Source organism: Danio rerio, chromosome 12 (assembly GCF_049306965.1).
Source record: "Danio rerio strain Tuebingen ecotype United States chromosome 12, GRCz12tu, whole genome shotgun sequence".
NCBI lineage: Eukaryota > Metazoa > Chordata > Actinopteri > Cypriniformes > Danionidae > Danio > Danio rerio.
The window spans coordinates 43,423,241-43,433,015 of record NC_133187.1 but is presented as its reverse complement, the minus strand read 5'-3'; the positions used below and the strand labels follow the sequence as shown (position 1 = coordinate 43,433,015).

The 9,775-nt window shown below is 43.6% G+C and overlaps 32 non-coding genes across 32 annotated transcripts; all 32 read left to right on the top strand.

The window, feature by feature from the left end:
• The first annotated feature begins 323 nt into the window (after positions 1 to 323).
• On the top strand, positions 324 to 397 carry trnat-agu (transfer RNA threonine (anticodon AGU)). The gene has a single exon. It is a non-coding gene; the product is annotated as a tRNA-Thr (tRNA).
• An 85-nt stretch (positions 398 to 482) lies between these two features.
• trnar-ucu (transfer RNA arginine (anticodon UCU)) lies at positions 483 to 571 on the top strand. The gene is given in 2 exon segments: positions 483 to 519; positions 536 to 571. It is a non-coding gene; the product is annotated as a tRNA-Arg (tRNA).
• Positions 572 to 784: 213 nt separating this feature from the next.
• trnat-agu (transfer RNA threonine (anticodon AGU)) lies at positions 785 to 858 on the top strand. Its single transcript has one exon. It is a non-coding gene; the product is annotated as a tRNA-Thr (tRNA).
• Positions 859 to 942: 84 nt separating this feature from the next.
• Positions 943 to 1,031, top strand: trnar-ucu (transfer RNA arginine (anticodon UCU)). Its single transcript is given in 2 exon segments — positions 943 to 979; positions 996 to 1,031. It is a non-coding gene; the product is annotated as a tRNA-Arg (tRNA).
• Positions 1,032 to 1,244: 213 nt separating this feature from the next.
• trnat-agu (transfer RNA threonine (anticodon AGU)) lies at positions 1,245 to 1,317 on the top strand. The gene has a single exon. It is a non-coding gene; the product is annotated as a tRNA-Thr (tRNA).
• Positions 1,318 to 1,701: 384 nt separating this feature from the next.
• trnat-agu (transfer RNA threonine (anticodon AGU)) lies at positions 1,702 to 1,775 on the top strand. Its single transcript has one exon. It is a non-coding gene; the product is annotated as a tRNA-Thr (tRNA).
• Positions 1,776 to 1,859: 84 nt separating this feature from the next.
• trnar-ucu (transfer RNA arginine (anticodon UCU)) lies at positions 1,860 to 1,948 on the top strand. The gene is given in 2 exon segments: positions 1,860 to 1,896; positions 1,913 to 1,948. It is a non-coding gene; the product is annotated as a tRNA-Arg (tRNA).
• Positions 1,949 to 2,160: 212 nt separating this feature from the next.
• On the top strand, positions 2,161 to 2,234 carry trnat-ugu (transfer RNA threonine (anticodon UGU)). Its single transcript has one exon. It is a non-coding gene; the product is annotated as a tRNA-Thr (tRNA).
• A 386-nt stretch (positions 2,235 to 2,620) lies between these two features.
• On the top strand, positions 2,621 to 2,694 carry trnat-agu (transfer RNA threonine (anticodon AGU)). Its single transcript has one exon. It is a non-coding gene; the product is annotated as a tRNA-Thr (tRNA).
• A 379-nt stretch (positions 2,695 to 3,073) lies between these two features.
• trnat-agu (transfer RNA threonine (anticodon AGU)) lies at positions 3,074 to 3,147 on the top strand. The gene has a single exon. It is a non-coding gene; the product is annotated as a tRNA-Thr (tRNA).
• Positions 3,148 to 3,531: 384 nt separating this feature from the next.
• trnat-agu (transfer RNA threonine (anticodon AGU)) lies at positions 3,532 to 3,605 on the top strand. The gene has a single exon. It is a non-coding gene; the product is annotated as a tRNA-Thr (tRNA).
• Positions 3,606 to 3,689: 84 nt separating this feature from the next.
• Positions 3,690 to 3,778, top strand: trnar-ucu (transfer RNA arginine (anticodon UCU)). Its single transcript is given in 2 exon segments — positions 3,690 to 3,726; positions 3,743 to 3,778. It is a non-coding gene; the product is annotated as a tRNA-Arg (tRNA).
• A 211-nt stretch (positions 3,779 to 3,989) lies between these two features.
• Positions 3,990 to 4,063, top strand: trnat-ugu (transfer RNA threonine (anticodon UGU)). Its single transcript has one exon. It is a non-coding gene; the product is annotated as a tRNA-Thr (tRNA).
• Positions 4,064 to 4,449: 386 nt separating this feature from the next.
• Positions 4,450 to 4,523, top strand: trnat-agu (transfer RNA threonine (anticodon AGU)). Its single transcript has one exon. It is a non-coding gene; the product is annotated as a tRNA-Thr (tRNA).
• Positions 4,524 to 4,607: 84 nt separating this feature from the next.
• On the top strand, positions 4,608 to 4,696 carry trnar-ucu (transfer RNA arginine (anticodon UCU)). The gene is given in 2 exon segments: positions 4,608 to 4,644; positions 4,661 to 4,696. It is a non-coding gene; the product is annotated as a tRNA-Arg (tRNA).
• A 210-nt stretch (positions 4,697 to 4,906) lies between these two features.
• On the top strand, positions 4,907 to 4,979 carry trnat-ugu (transfer RNA threonine (anticodon UGU)). The gene has a single exon. It is a non-coding gene; the product is annotated as a tRNA-Thr (tRNA).
• A 387-nt stretch (positions 4,980 to 5,366) lies between these two features.
• trnat-agu (transfer RNA threonine (anticodon AGU)) lies at positions 5,367 to 5,440 on the top strand. The gene has a single exon. It is a non-coding gene; the product is annotated as a tRNA-Thr (tRNA).
• An 84-nt stretch (positions 5,441 to 5,524) lies between these two features.
• On the top strand, positions 5,525 to 5,613 carry trnar-ucu (transfer RNA arginine (anticodon UCU)). Its single transcript is given in 2 exon segments — positions 5,525 to 5,561; positions 5,578 to 5,613. It is a non-coding gene; the product is annotated as a tRNA-Arg (tRNA).
• A 213-nt stretch (positions 5,614 to 5,826) lies between these two features.
• On the top strand, positions 5,827 to 5,900 carry trnat-agu (transfer RNA threonine (anticodon AGU)). Its single transcript has one exon. It is a non-coding gene; the product is annotated as a tRNA-Thr (tRNA).
• Positions 5,901 to 5,984: 84 nt separating this feature from the next.
• Positions 5,985 to 6,073, top strand: trnar-ucu (transfer RNA arginine (anticodon UCU)). Its single transcript is given in 2 exon segments — positions 5,985 to 6,021; positions 6,038 to 6,073. It is a non-coding gene; the product is annotated as a tRNA-Arg (tRNA).
• A 212-nt stretch (positions 6,074 to 6,285) lies between these two features.
• On the top strand, positions 6,286 to 6,359 carry trnat-ugu (transfer RNA threonine (anticodon UGU)). Its single transcript has one exon. It is a non-coding gene; the product is annotated as a tRNA-Thr (tRNA).
• A 378-nt stretch (positions 6,360 to 6,737) lies between these two features.
• Positions 6,738 to 6,811, top strand: trnat-agu (transfer RNA threonine (anticodon AGU)). The gene has a single exon. It is a non-coding gene; the product is annotated as a tRNA-Thr (tRNA).
• Positions 6,812 to 6,895: 84 nt separating this feature from the next.
• trnar-ucu (transfer RNA arginine (anticodon UCU)) lies at positions 6,896 to 6,984 on the top strand. The gene is given in 2 exon segments: positions 6,896 to 6,932; positions 6,949 to 6,984. It is a non-coding gene; the product is annotated as a tRNA-Arg (tRNA).
• A 212-nt stretch (positions 6,985 to 7,196) lies between these two features.
• On the top strand, positions 7,197 to 7,270 carry trnat-ugu (transfer RNA threonine (anticodon UGU)). The gene has a single exon. It is a non-coding gene; the product is annotated as a tRNA-Thr (tRNA).
• A 378-nt stretch (positions 7,271 to 7,648) lies between these two features.
• On the top strand, positions 7,649 to 7,722 carry trnat-agu (transfer RNA threonine (anticodon AGU)). The gene has a single exon. It is a non-coding gene; the product is annotated as a tRNA-Thr (tRNA).
• An 85-nt stretch (positions 7,723 to 7,807) lies between these two features.
• On the top strand, positions 7,808 to 7,896 carry trnar-ucu (transfer RNA arginine (anticodon UCU)). The gene is given in 2 exon segments: positions 7,808 to 7,844; positions 7,861 to 7,896. It is a non-coding gene; the product is annotated as a tRNA-Arg (tRNA).
• A 213-nt stretch (positions 7,897 to 8,109) lies between these two features.
• Positions 8,110 to 8,183, top strand: trnat-agu (transfer RNA threonine (anticodon AGU)). Its single transcript has one exon. It is a non-coding gene; the product is annotated as a tRNA-Thr (tRNA).
• An 84-nt stretch (positions 8,184 to 8,267) lies between these two features.
• On the top strand, positions 8,268 to 8,356 carry trnar-ucu (transfer RNA arginine (anticodon UCU)). Its single transcript is given in 2 exon segments — positions 8,268 to 8,304; positions 8,321 to 8,356. It is a non-coding gene; the product is annotated as a tRNA-Arg (tRNA).
• Positions 8,357 to 8,569: 213 nt separating this feature from the next.
• On the top strand, positions 8,570 to 8,642 carry trnat-agu (transfer RNA threonine (anticodon AGU)). The gene has a single exon. It is a non-coding gene; the product is annotated as a tRNA-Thr (tRNA).
• Positions 8,643 to 9,026: 384 nt separating this feature from the next.
• trnat-agu (transfer RNA threonine (anticodon AGU)) lies at positions 9,027 to 9,100 on the top strand. Its single transcript has one exon. It is a non-coding gene; the product is annotated as a tRNA-Thr (tRNA).
• Positions 9,101 to 9,184: 84 nt separating this feature from the next.
• Positions 9,185 to 9,273, top strand: trnar-ucu (transfer RNA arginine (anticodon UCU)). Its single transcript is given in 2 exon segments — positions 9,185 to 9,221; positions 9,238 to 9,273. It is a non-coding gene; the product is annotated as a tRNA-Arg (tRNA).
• Positions 9,274 to 9,485: 212 nt separating this feature from the next.
• On the top strand, positions 9,486 to 9,559 carry trnat-ugu (transfer RNA threonine (anticodon UGU)). The gene has a single exon. It is a non-coding gene; the product is annotated as a tRNA-Thr (tRNA).
• The last annotated feature ends 216 nt before the right edge of the window (positions 9,560 to 9,775 follow it).

Genomic DNA, 9,775 nt, shown 5'->3' with positions numbered 1-9,775 from the left:
GCAACAGTGCTACATAGAGTAGAGCTCTATGGGACAATGGATAGTGCATTGGACTTCTAGGCTGTGAGCTAAGCCATTCAAAAGTTGTGAGTTCCAGTCCCATCAGAGTCGTAAGGTTTGCCCTTTTTCTTCACTGACTTAGGTGTGGTCCATTGCCAACATTTTAGGCATCTGTCCATAACATTTTGCTTCTTTCTTTCATTGCTTCTTTCTTTCATTTCATTGCATTTTCTGCATCCTGACATGCTGGTTTTTGTTGTGTATTAGTTTTTTCTTCTTCGATTTTTGTTATCAGGCAAATGTTTCTTAGAGTCAATTTTTGTGGCGCTGTGGCTTAGTTGGTCAAAGCGCCTGTCTAGTAAATAGGAGATCCTGGGTTCAAATCCCAGCAGTGCCTTGTACGCAGTTGGCTGGCTTTTATGGGCCAGAGACTACCAAAAATTACTTTATCTGCAACAGTGCTAGCAGAAGCCGAGCACCCAGGCTCTGTGGCGCAATGGATAGCGCATTGGACTTCTAGGCTGTTAGCTGAGCCATTCAAAGGTTGTGGGTTCGAGTCCCACCAGAGTCGTAAGCTTTGCCCTTTTTCTTCATTGACTTTGGTGTGGTCCGTTGCCAACATTTTAGGCATCTGTCCATAACGTTTTGCTTCTTTCTTTCGTTGCTTCTTTCTTTCATTTCATTGCATTTTCTGCATCCTGACATGCTGGTTTTTGTTGTGAATTAGTTTTTTTCTTCTTCGATTTTTGTTATCAGGCAAATGTTTCTTACAGTCAATTTTTGTGGCGCTGTGGCTTAGTTGGTCAAAGCGCCTGTCTAGTAAACAGGAGATCCTGGGTTCAAATCCCAGCAGTGCCTTGTCTGCAGTTGGCTGGACTTATGGGCCAGAGACTACCAGAAATTACTTTATCTGCAACAGTGCTAGTGGAAGCAGAGCACTCGGGCTCTGTGGCGCAATGGATAGCGCATTGGACTTCTAGGCGGTTAGCTGAGCCATTCAAAGGTTGTGGGTTCGAGTCCCACCAGAGTCGTAAGCTTTGCCCTTTTTCTTCACTGACTTTGGTGTGGTCTGTTGCCAACATTTTAGGCATCTGTCCATAACGTTTTGCTTCTTTCTTTCGTTGCTTCTTTCTTTCATTTCATTGCATTTTCTGCATCCTGACATGCTGGTTTTTGTTGTGAATTAGTTTTTTTCTTCTTCGATTTTTGTTATCAGGCAAATGTTTCTTACAGTCAATTTTTGTGGCGCTGTGGCTTAGTTGGTCAAAGCGCCTGTCTAGTAAACAGGAGATCCTGGGTCAAATCCCAGCAGTGCCTTGTCTGCAGTTGGCTGGACTTATGGGCCAGAGACTACCAAAAAGTACTTTATCTGCAACAGTGCTAGCGGAAGCAGAGCACTCGAGCTCTGTGGCGCAATGGATAGTGCATTGGACTTCTAGACTGTTAGCTGAGCTATTCTAAGGTTGTGGGTTCGAGTCCCACCAGCGTCGTAAGCTTTGCCCTTTTTCTTCACTGACTTTGGTGTGGTCTGTTGCCAACATTTTAGGCATCTGTCCATAACGTTTTGCTTCTTTCTTTCGTTGCTTCTTTCTTTCATTTCATTGCATTTTCTGCATCCTGACATGCTGGTTTTTGTTGTGTATTAGTTTTTTCTTCTTCGATTTTTGTTATCAGGCAAATGTTTTTACAGTCAATTTTTGTGGCGCTGTGGCTTAGTTGGTCAAAGCGCCTGTCTAGTAATCAGGAAATCCTGGGTTCAAATCCCAGCAGTGCCTTGTCTGCAGTTGGCTGGACTTATGGGCCAGAGACTACCAAAAAGTACTTTATCTTCAACAGTGCTAGTGGAAGCAGAGCACTCGGGCTCTGTGGCGCAATGGATAGCGCATTCGACTTCTAGGCTGTTAGCTGAGCCATTCAAAGGTTGTGGGTTCGAGTCCCACCAGAGTCGTAAGCTTTGCCCTTTTTTTTCACTGACTTTGGTGTGGTCTGTTGCCAACATTTTAGGCATCTGTCCATAACGTTTTGCTTCTTTCTTTCGTTGCTTCTTTCTTTCATTTCATTGCATTTTCTGCATCCTGACATGCTGGTTTTTGTTGTGTATTAGTTTTTTCTTCTTCGATTTTTGTTATCAGGCAAATTTCTCCTACAGTTAAATATAGTGGCGCTGTGGCTTAGTTGGTCAAAGCGCCTGTCTTGTAAACAGGACATCCTGGGTTCAGATCCCAGCAGTGCCTTGTACGCAGTTGGCTGGCTTTTATGGGCCAGAGACTACCTAAAATTACTTTATCTGCAACAGTGCTACATAGAGTAGAGCACTTAGGCTCTATGGGACAATGGATAGTGCATTGGACTTCTAGGCTGTGAGCTAAGCCATTCAAAAGTTGTGAGTTCCAGTCCCATCAGAGTCGTAAGGTTTGCCCTTTTTCTTCACTGACTTAGGTGTGGTCCATTGCCAACATTTTAGGCATCTGTCCATAACATTTTGCTTCTTTCTTTCATTGCTTCTTTCTTTCATTTCATTGCATTTTCTGCATCCTGACATGCTGGTTTTTGTTGTGTATTAGTTTTTTCTTCTTCGATTTTTGTTATCAGGCAAATGTTTCTTACAGTCATTTTTTGTGGCGCTGTGGCTTAGTTGGTCAAAGCGCCTGTCTAGTAAACAGGAGATCCTGAGTTCAAATCCCAGCAGTGCCTTGTACGCAGTTGCCTGGCTTTTATGGGCCAGAGACTACCAAAAAGTACTTTATCTGCAACAGTGCTACATAGAGTAGAGCTCTATGGGACAATGGATAGTGGATTGGACTTCTAGGCTGTGAGCTAAGCCATTCAAAGGTTGTGGGTTCGAGTCCCACCAGAGTCGTAAGCTTTGCCCTTTTTCTTCATTGACTTTGGTGTGGTCCGTTGCCAACATTTTAGGCATCTGTCCATAACGTTTTGCTTCTTTCTTTCGTTGCTTCTTTCTTTCATTTCATTGCATTTTCTGCATCCTGACATGCTGGTTTTTGTTGTGAATTAGTTTTTTTCTTCTTCGATTTTTGTTATCAGGCAAATGTTTCTTACAGTCAATTTTTGTGGCGCTGTGGCTTAGTTGGTCAAAGCGCCTGTCTAGTAAACAGGAGATCCTGGGTTCAAGTCCCAGCAGTGCCTTGTCTGCAGTTGGCTGGACTTATGGGCCAGAGACTACCAGAAATTACTTTATCTGCAACAGTGCTAGTGGAAGCAGAGCACTTGGGCTCTGTGGCGCGATGGATAGCGCATTGAACTTCTAGGCAGTTAGCTGAGCCATTCAAAGGTTGTGGGTTCGAGTCCCACCAGCGTCGTAAGCTTTGCCCTTTTTCTTCACTGACTTTGGTGTGGTCTGTTGCCAACATTTTAGGCATCTGTCCATAACGTTTTGCTTCTTTCTTTCGTTGCTTCTTTCTTTCATTTCATTGCATTTTCTGCATCCTGACATGCTGGTTTTTGTTGTGTATTAGTTTTTTCTTCTTCGATTTTTGTTATCAGGCAAATGTTTTTACAGTCAATTTTTGTGGCGCTGTGGCTTAGTTGGTCAAAGCGCCTGTCTAGTAAACAGGAGATCCTGGGTTCAAATCCCAGCAGTGCCTTGTCTGCAGTTGGCTGGACTTATGGGCCAGAGACTACCAAAAAGTACTTTATCTTCAACAGTGCTAGTGGAAGCAGCGCACTCGGGCTCTGTGGCGCAATGGATAGCGCATTGGACTTCTAGGCTGTTAGCTGAGCCATTCAAAGGTTGTGGGTTCGAGTCCCACCAGAGTCGTAAGCTTTGCCCTTATTTTTCACTGACTTTGGTGTGGTCTGTTGCCAACATTTTAGGCATCTGTCCATAACGTTTTGCTTCTTTCTTTCGTTGCTTCTTTCTTTCATTTCATTGCATTTTCTGCATCCTGACATGCTGGTTTTTGTTGTGTATTAGTTTTGTCTTCTTCGATTTTTGTTATCAGACAAATGTTTTTACAGTCAATTTTTGTGGCGCTGTGGCTTAGTTGGTCAAAGCGCCTGTCTAGTAAACAGGAGATCCTGGGTTCAAATCCCAGCAGTGCCTTGTACGCAGTTGGCTGGCTTTTATGGGCCAGAGACTACCTAAAATTACTTCATCTGCAACAGTGCTACATAGAGTAGAGCATTTAGGCTCTATGGGACAATGGATAGTGCATTGGACTTCTAGGCTGTGAGCTAAGCCATTCAAAAGTTGTGAGTTCCAGTCCCATCAGAGTCGTAAGGTTTGCCCTTTTTCTTCACTGACTTAGGTGTGGTCCGTTGCCAACATTTTAGGCATCTGTCCATAACATTTTGCTTCTTTCGTTCATTGCTTCTTTCTTTCATTTCATTGCATTTTCTGCATCCTGACATGCTGGTTTTTGTTGTGTATTAGTTTTTTCTTCTTCGATTTTTGTTATCAGGCAAATGTTTCTTACAGTCAATTTTTGTGGCGCTGTGGCTTAGTTGGTCAAAGCGCCTGACTAGTAAACAGGAGATCCTGGGTTCAAATCCCAGCAGTGCCTTGTCTGCAGTTGGCTTGACTTATGGGCCAGAGACTACCAAAAAGTACTTTATCTTCAACAGTGCTAGTGGAAGCAGAGCACTCGGGCTCTGTGGTGCAATGGATAGCGCATTGGACTTCTAGGCTGTTAGCTGAGCCATTCAAAGGTTGTGGGTTCGAGTCCCACCAGAGTCGTAAGCTTTGCCCTTATTTTTCACTGACTTTGGTGTGGTCTGTTGCCAACATTTTAGGCATCTGTCCATAACGTTTTGCTTCTTTCGTTGCTTCTTTCTTTCATTTCATTGCATTTTCTGCATCCTGACATGCTGGTTTTTGTTGTGAATTAGTTTTTTTTCTTCTTCGATTTTTGTTATCAGGCAAATGTCTCCTACAGTTAATTTTTGTGGCGCTGTGGCTTAGTTGGTCAAAGTGCCTGTCTTGTAAACAGGAGATCCTGGGTTCAAATCCCAGCAGTCCGTTGTACGCAGTTGGCTGGCTTTTATGGGCCAGAGACTACCTAAAATTACTTTATCTGCAACAGTGCTAGTGGAAGCAGAGCACTCGGGCTCTGTGGGACAATGGATAGCGCATTGGACTTCTAGGCTGTGAGCTAAGCGATTCAAAAGTTGTGGGTTCGAGTCCCATCAGAGTCGTAAGGTTTACCCTTTTTCTTCACTGACTTAGGTGTGGTCCGTTGCCAAAATTTTAGGCATCTGTCCATAACATTTTGCTTCTTTCTTTCATTGCTTCTTTCTTTCATTTCATTGAATTTTCTGCATCCTGACATGCTGGTTTTTGTTGTGTATTAGTTTTTTCTTCTTCGATTTTTGTTATCAGGCAAATGTTTCTTACAGTCAATTTTTGTGGCGCTGTGGCTTAGTTGGTCAAAGCGCCTGTCTAGTAAACAGGAGATCCTGGGTTCAAATCCCAGCAGTGCCTTGTCTGCAGTTGGCTGGACTTATGGGCCAGAGACTACCAAAAAGTACTTTATCTTCAACAGTGCTAGTGGAAGCAGAGCACTCGGGCTCTTTGGCGCAATGGATAGCGCATTGGACTTCTAGGCTGTTAGCTGAGCCATTCAAAGGTTGTGGGTTCGAGTCCCACCAGAGTCGTAAGCTTTGCCCTTTTTCTTCATTGACTTTGGTGTGGTCCGTTGCCAACATTTTAGGCATCTGTCCATATTGTTTTGCTTCTTTCTTTCGTTGCTTCTTTCTTTCATTTCATTGCATTTTCTGCATCCTGACATGCTGGTTTTTGTTGTGAATTAGTTTTTTTCTTCTTCGATTTTTGTTATCAGGCAAATGTTTCTTACAGTCAATTTCTGTGGCGCTGTGGCTTAGTTGGTCAAAGCCCCTGTCTAGTAAACAGGAGATCCTGGGTTCAAATCCCAGCAGTGCCTTATCTGCAGTTGGCTGGACTTATGGGCCAGAGACTACCAAAAAGTACTTTATCTGCAACAGTGCTAGTGGAAGCAGAGCACTTGGGCTCTTTGGCGCAATGGATAGCGCATTGGACTTCTAGGCTGTTAGCTGAGCCATTCAAAGGTTGTGGGTTCGAGTCCCACCAGAGTCGTAAGCTTTGCCCTTATTCTTCACTGACTTTGGTGTGGTCTGTTGCCAACATTTTAGGCATCTGTCCATAACGTTTTGCTTCTTTCTTTCGTTGCTTCTTTCTTTCATTTCATTGCATTTTCTGCATCCTGACATGCTGGTTTTTGTTGTGTATTAGTTTTTTCTTCTTCGATTTTTGTTATCAGGCAAATTTCTCCTACAGTTAAGTTTAGTGGCGCTGTGGCTTAGTTGGTCAAAGCGCCTGTCTTGTAAACAGGAGATCCTGGGTTCAAATCCCAGCAGTGCCTTGTACGCAGTTGGCTGGCTTTTATGGGCCAGAGACTACCTAAAATTACTTTATCTGCAACAGTGCTACATAGAGTAGAGCTCTATGGGACAATGGATAGTGCATTGGACTTCTAAGCTGTGAGCTAAGCCATTCAAAAGTTGTGGGTTCGAGTCCCACCAGAGTCGTAAGCTTTGCCCTTAATCTTCACTGACTTTGGTGTGGTCTGTTGCCAACATTTTAGGCATCTGTCCATAACGTTTGGCTTCTTTCTTTCGTTGCTTCTTTCTTTCATTTCATTGCATTTTCTGCATCCTGACATGCTGGTTTTTGTTGTGTATTAGTTTTTTCTTCTTCGATTTTTGTTATCAGGCAAATGTTTCTTACAGTCAATTTTTGTGGCGCTGTGGCTTAGTTGGTCAAAGCGCCTGTCTAGTAAACAGGAGATCCTGGGTTCAAATCCCAGCAGTGCCTTGTCTGCAGTTGGCTGGACTTATGGGCCAGAGACTACCAAAAAGTACTTTATCTGCAACAGTGCTAGTGGAAGCAGAGCACTTGGGCTCTTTGGCGCAATGGATAGCGCATTGGACTTCTAGGCTGTTAGCTGAGCCATTCAAAGGTTGTGGGTTCGAGTCCCACCAGAGTCGTAAGCTTTGCCCTTATTCTTCACTGACTTTGGTGTGGTCTGTTGCCAACATTTTAGGCATCTGTCCATAACGTTTTGCTTCTTTCTTTCGTTGCTTCTTTCTTTCATTTCATTGCATTTTCTGCATCCTGACATGCTGGTTTTTGTTGTGTATTAGTTTTTTCTTCTTCGATTTTTGTTATCAGGCAAATTTCTCCTACAGTTAAGTTTAGTGGCGCTGTGGCTTAGTTGGTCAAAGCGCCTGTCTTGTAAACAGGAGATCCTGGGTTCAAATCCCAGCAGTGCCTTGTACGCAGTTGGCTGGCTTTTATGGGCCAGAGACTACCTAAAATTACTTTATCTGCAACAGTGCTACATAGAGTAGAGCTCTATGGGACAATGGATAGTGCATTGGACTTCTAGGCTGTGAGCTAAGCCATTCAAAAGTTGTGAGTTCCAGTCCCATCAGAGTCGTAAGGTTTGCCCTTTTTCTTCACTGACTTAGGTGTGGTCCATTGCCAACATTTTAGGCATCTGTCCATAACATTTTGCTTCTTTCTTTCATTGCTTCTTTCTTTCATTTCATTGCATTTTCTGCATCCTGACATGCTGGTTTTTGTTGTGTATTAGTTTTTTCTTCTTCGATTTTTGTTATCAGGCAAATGTTTCTTAGAGTCAATTTTTGTGGCGCTGTGGCTTAGTTGGTCAAAGCGCCTGTCTAGTAAATAGGAGATCCTGGGTTCAAATCCCAGCAGTGCCTTGTACGCAGTTGGCTGGCTTTTATGGGCCAGAGACTACCAAAAATTACTTTATCTGCAACAGTGCTAGCAGAAGCCGAGCACCCAGGCTCTGTGGCGCAATGGATAGCGCATTGGACTTCTAGGCTGTTAGCTGAGCCATTCAAAGGTTGTGGGTTCGAGTCCCACCAGAGTCGTAAGCTTTGCCCTTTTTCTTCATTGACTTTGGTGTGGTCCGTTGCCAACATTTTAGGCATCTGTCCATAACGTTTTGCTTCTTTCTTTCGTTGCTTCTTTCTTTCATTTCATTGCATTTTCTGCATCCTGACATGCTGGTTTTTGTTGTGAATTAGTTTTTTTCTTCTTCGATTTTTGTTATCAGGCAAATGTTTCTTACAGTCAATTTTTGTGGCGCTGTGGCTTAGTTGGTCAAAGCGCCTGTCTAGTAAACAGGAGATCCTGGGTTCAAATCCCAGCAGTGCCTTGTCTGCAGTTGGCTGGACTTATGGGCCAGAGACTACCAGAAATTACTTTATCTGCAACAGTGCTAGTGGAAGCAGAGCACTCGGGCTCTGTGGCGCAATGGATAGCGCATTGGACTTCTAGGCGGTTAGCTGAGCCATTCAAAGGTTGTGGGTTCGAGTCCCACCAGAGTCGTAAGCTTTGCCCTTTTTCTTCACTGACTTTGGTGTGGTCTGTTGCCAACATTTTAGGCATCTGTCCATAACGTTTTGCTTCTTTCTTTCGTTGCTTCTTTCTTTCATTTCATTGCATTTTCTGCATCCTGACATGCTGGTTTTTGTTGTGAATTAGTTTTTTTCTTCTTCGATTTTTGTTATCAGGCAAATGTTTCTTACAGTCAATTTTTGTGGCGCTGTGGCTTAGTTGGTCAAAGCGCCTGTCTAGTAAACAGGAGATCCTGGGTCAAATCCCAGCAGTGCCTTGTCTGCAGTTGGCTGGACTTATGGGCCAGAGACTACCAAAAAGTACTTTATCTGCAACAGTGCTAGCGGAAGCAGAGCACTCGAGCTCTGTGGCGCAATGGATAGTGCATTGGACTTCTAGACTGTTAGCTGAGCTATTCTAAGGTTGTGGGTTCGAGTCCCACCAGCGTCGTAAGCTTTGCCCTTTTTCTTCACTGACTTTGGTGTGGTCTGTTGCCAACATTTTAGGCATCTGTCCATAACGTTTTGCTTCTTTCTTTCGTTGCTTCTTTCTTTCATTTCATTGCATTTTCTGCATCCTGACATGCTGGTTTTTGTTGTGTATTAGTTTTTTCTTCTTCGATTTTTGTTATCAGGCAAATGTTTTTACAGTCAATTTTTGTGGCGCTGTGGCTTAGTTGGTCAAAGCGCCTGTCTAGTAATCAGGAAATCCTGGGTTCAAATCCCAGCAGTGCCTTGTCTGCAGTTGGCTGGACTTATGGGCCAGAGACTACCAAAAAGTACTTTATCTTCAACAGTGCTAGTGGAAGCAGAGCACTCGGGCTCTGTGGCGCAATGGATAGCGCATTCGACTTCTAGGCTGTTAGCTGAGCCATTCAAAGGTTGTGGGTTCGAGTCCCACCAGAGTCGTAAGCTATGCCCTTTTTTTTCACTGACTTTGGTGTGGTCTGTTGCCAACATTTTAGGCATCTGTCCATAACGTTTTGCTTCTTTCTTTCGTTGCTTCTTTCTTTCATTTCATTGCATTTTCTGCATCCTGACATGCTGGTTTTTGTTGTGTATTAGTTTTTTCTTCTTCGATTTTTGTTATCAGGCAAATTTCTCCTACAGTTAAATATAGTGGCGCTGTGGCTTAGTTGGTCAAAGCGCCTGTCTTGTAAACAGGACATCCTGGGTTCAGATCCCAGCAGTGCCTTGTACGCAGTTGGCTGGCTTTTATGGGCCAGAGACTACCTAAAATTACTTTATCTGCAACAGTGCTACATAGAGTAGAGCACTTAGGCTCTATGGGACAATGGATAGTGCATTGGACTTCTAGGCTGTGAGCTAAGCCATTCAAAAGTTGTGAGTTCCAGTCCCATCAGAGTCGTAAGGTTTGCCCTTTTTCTTCACTGACTTAGGTGTGGTCCAT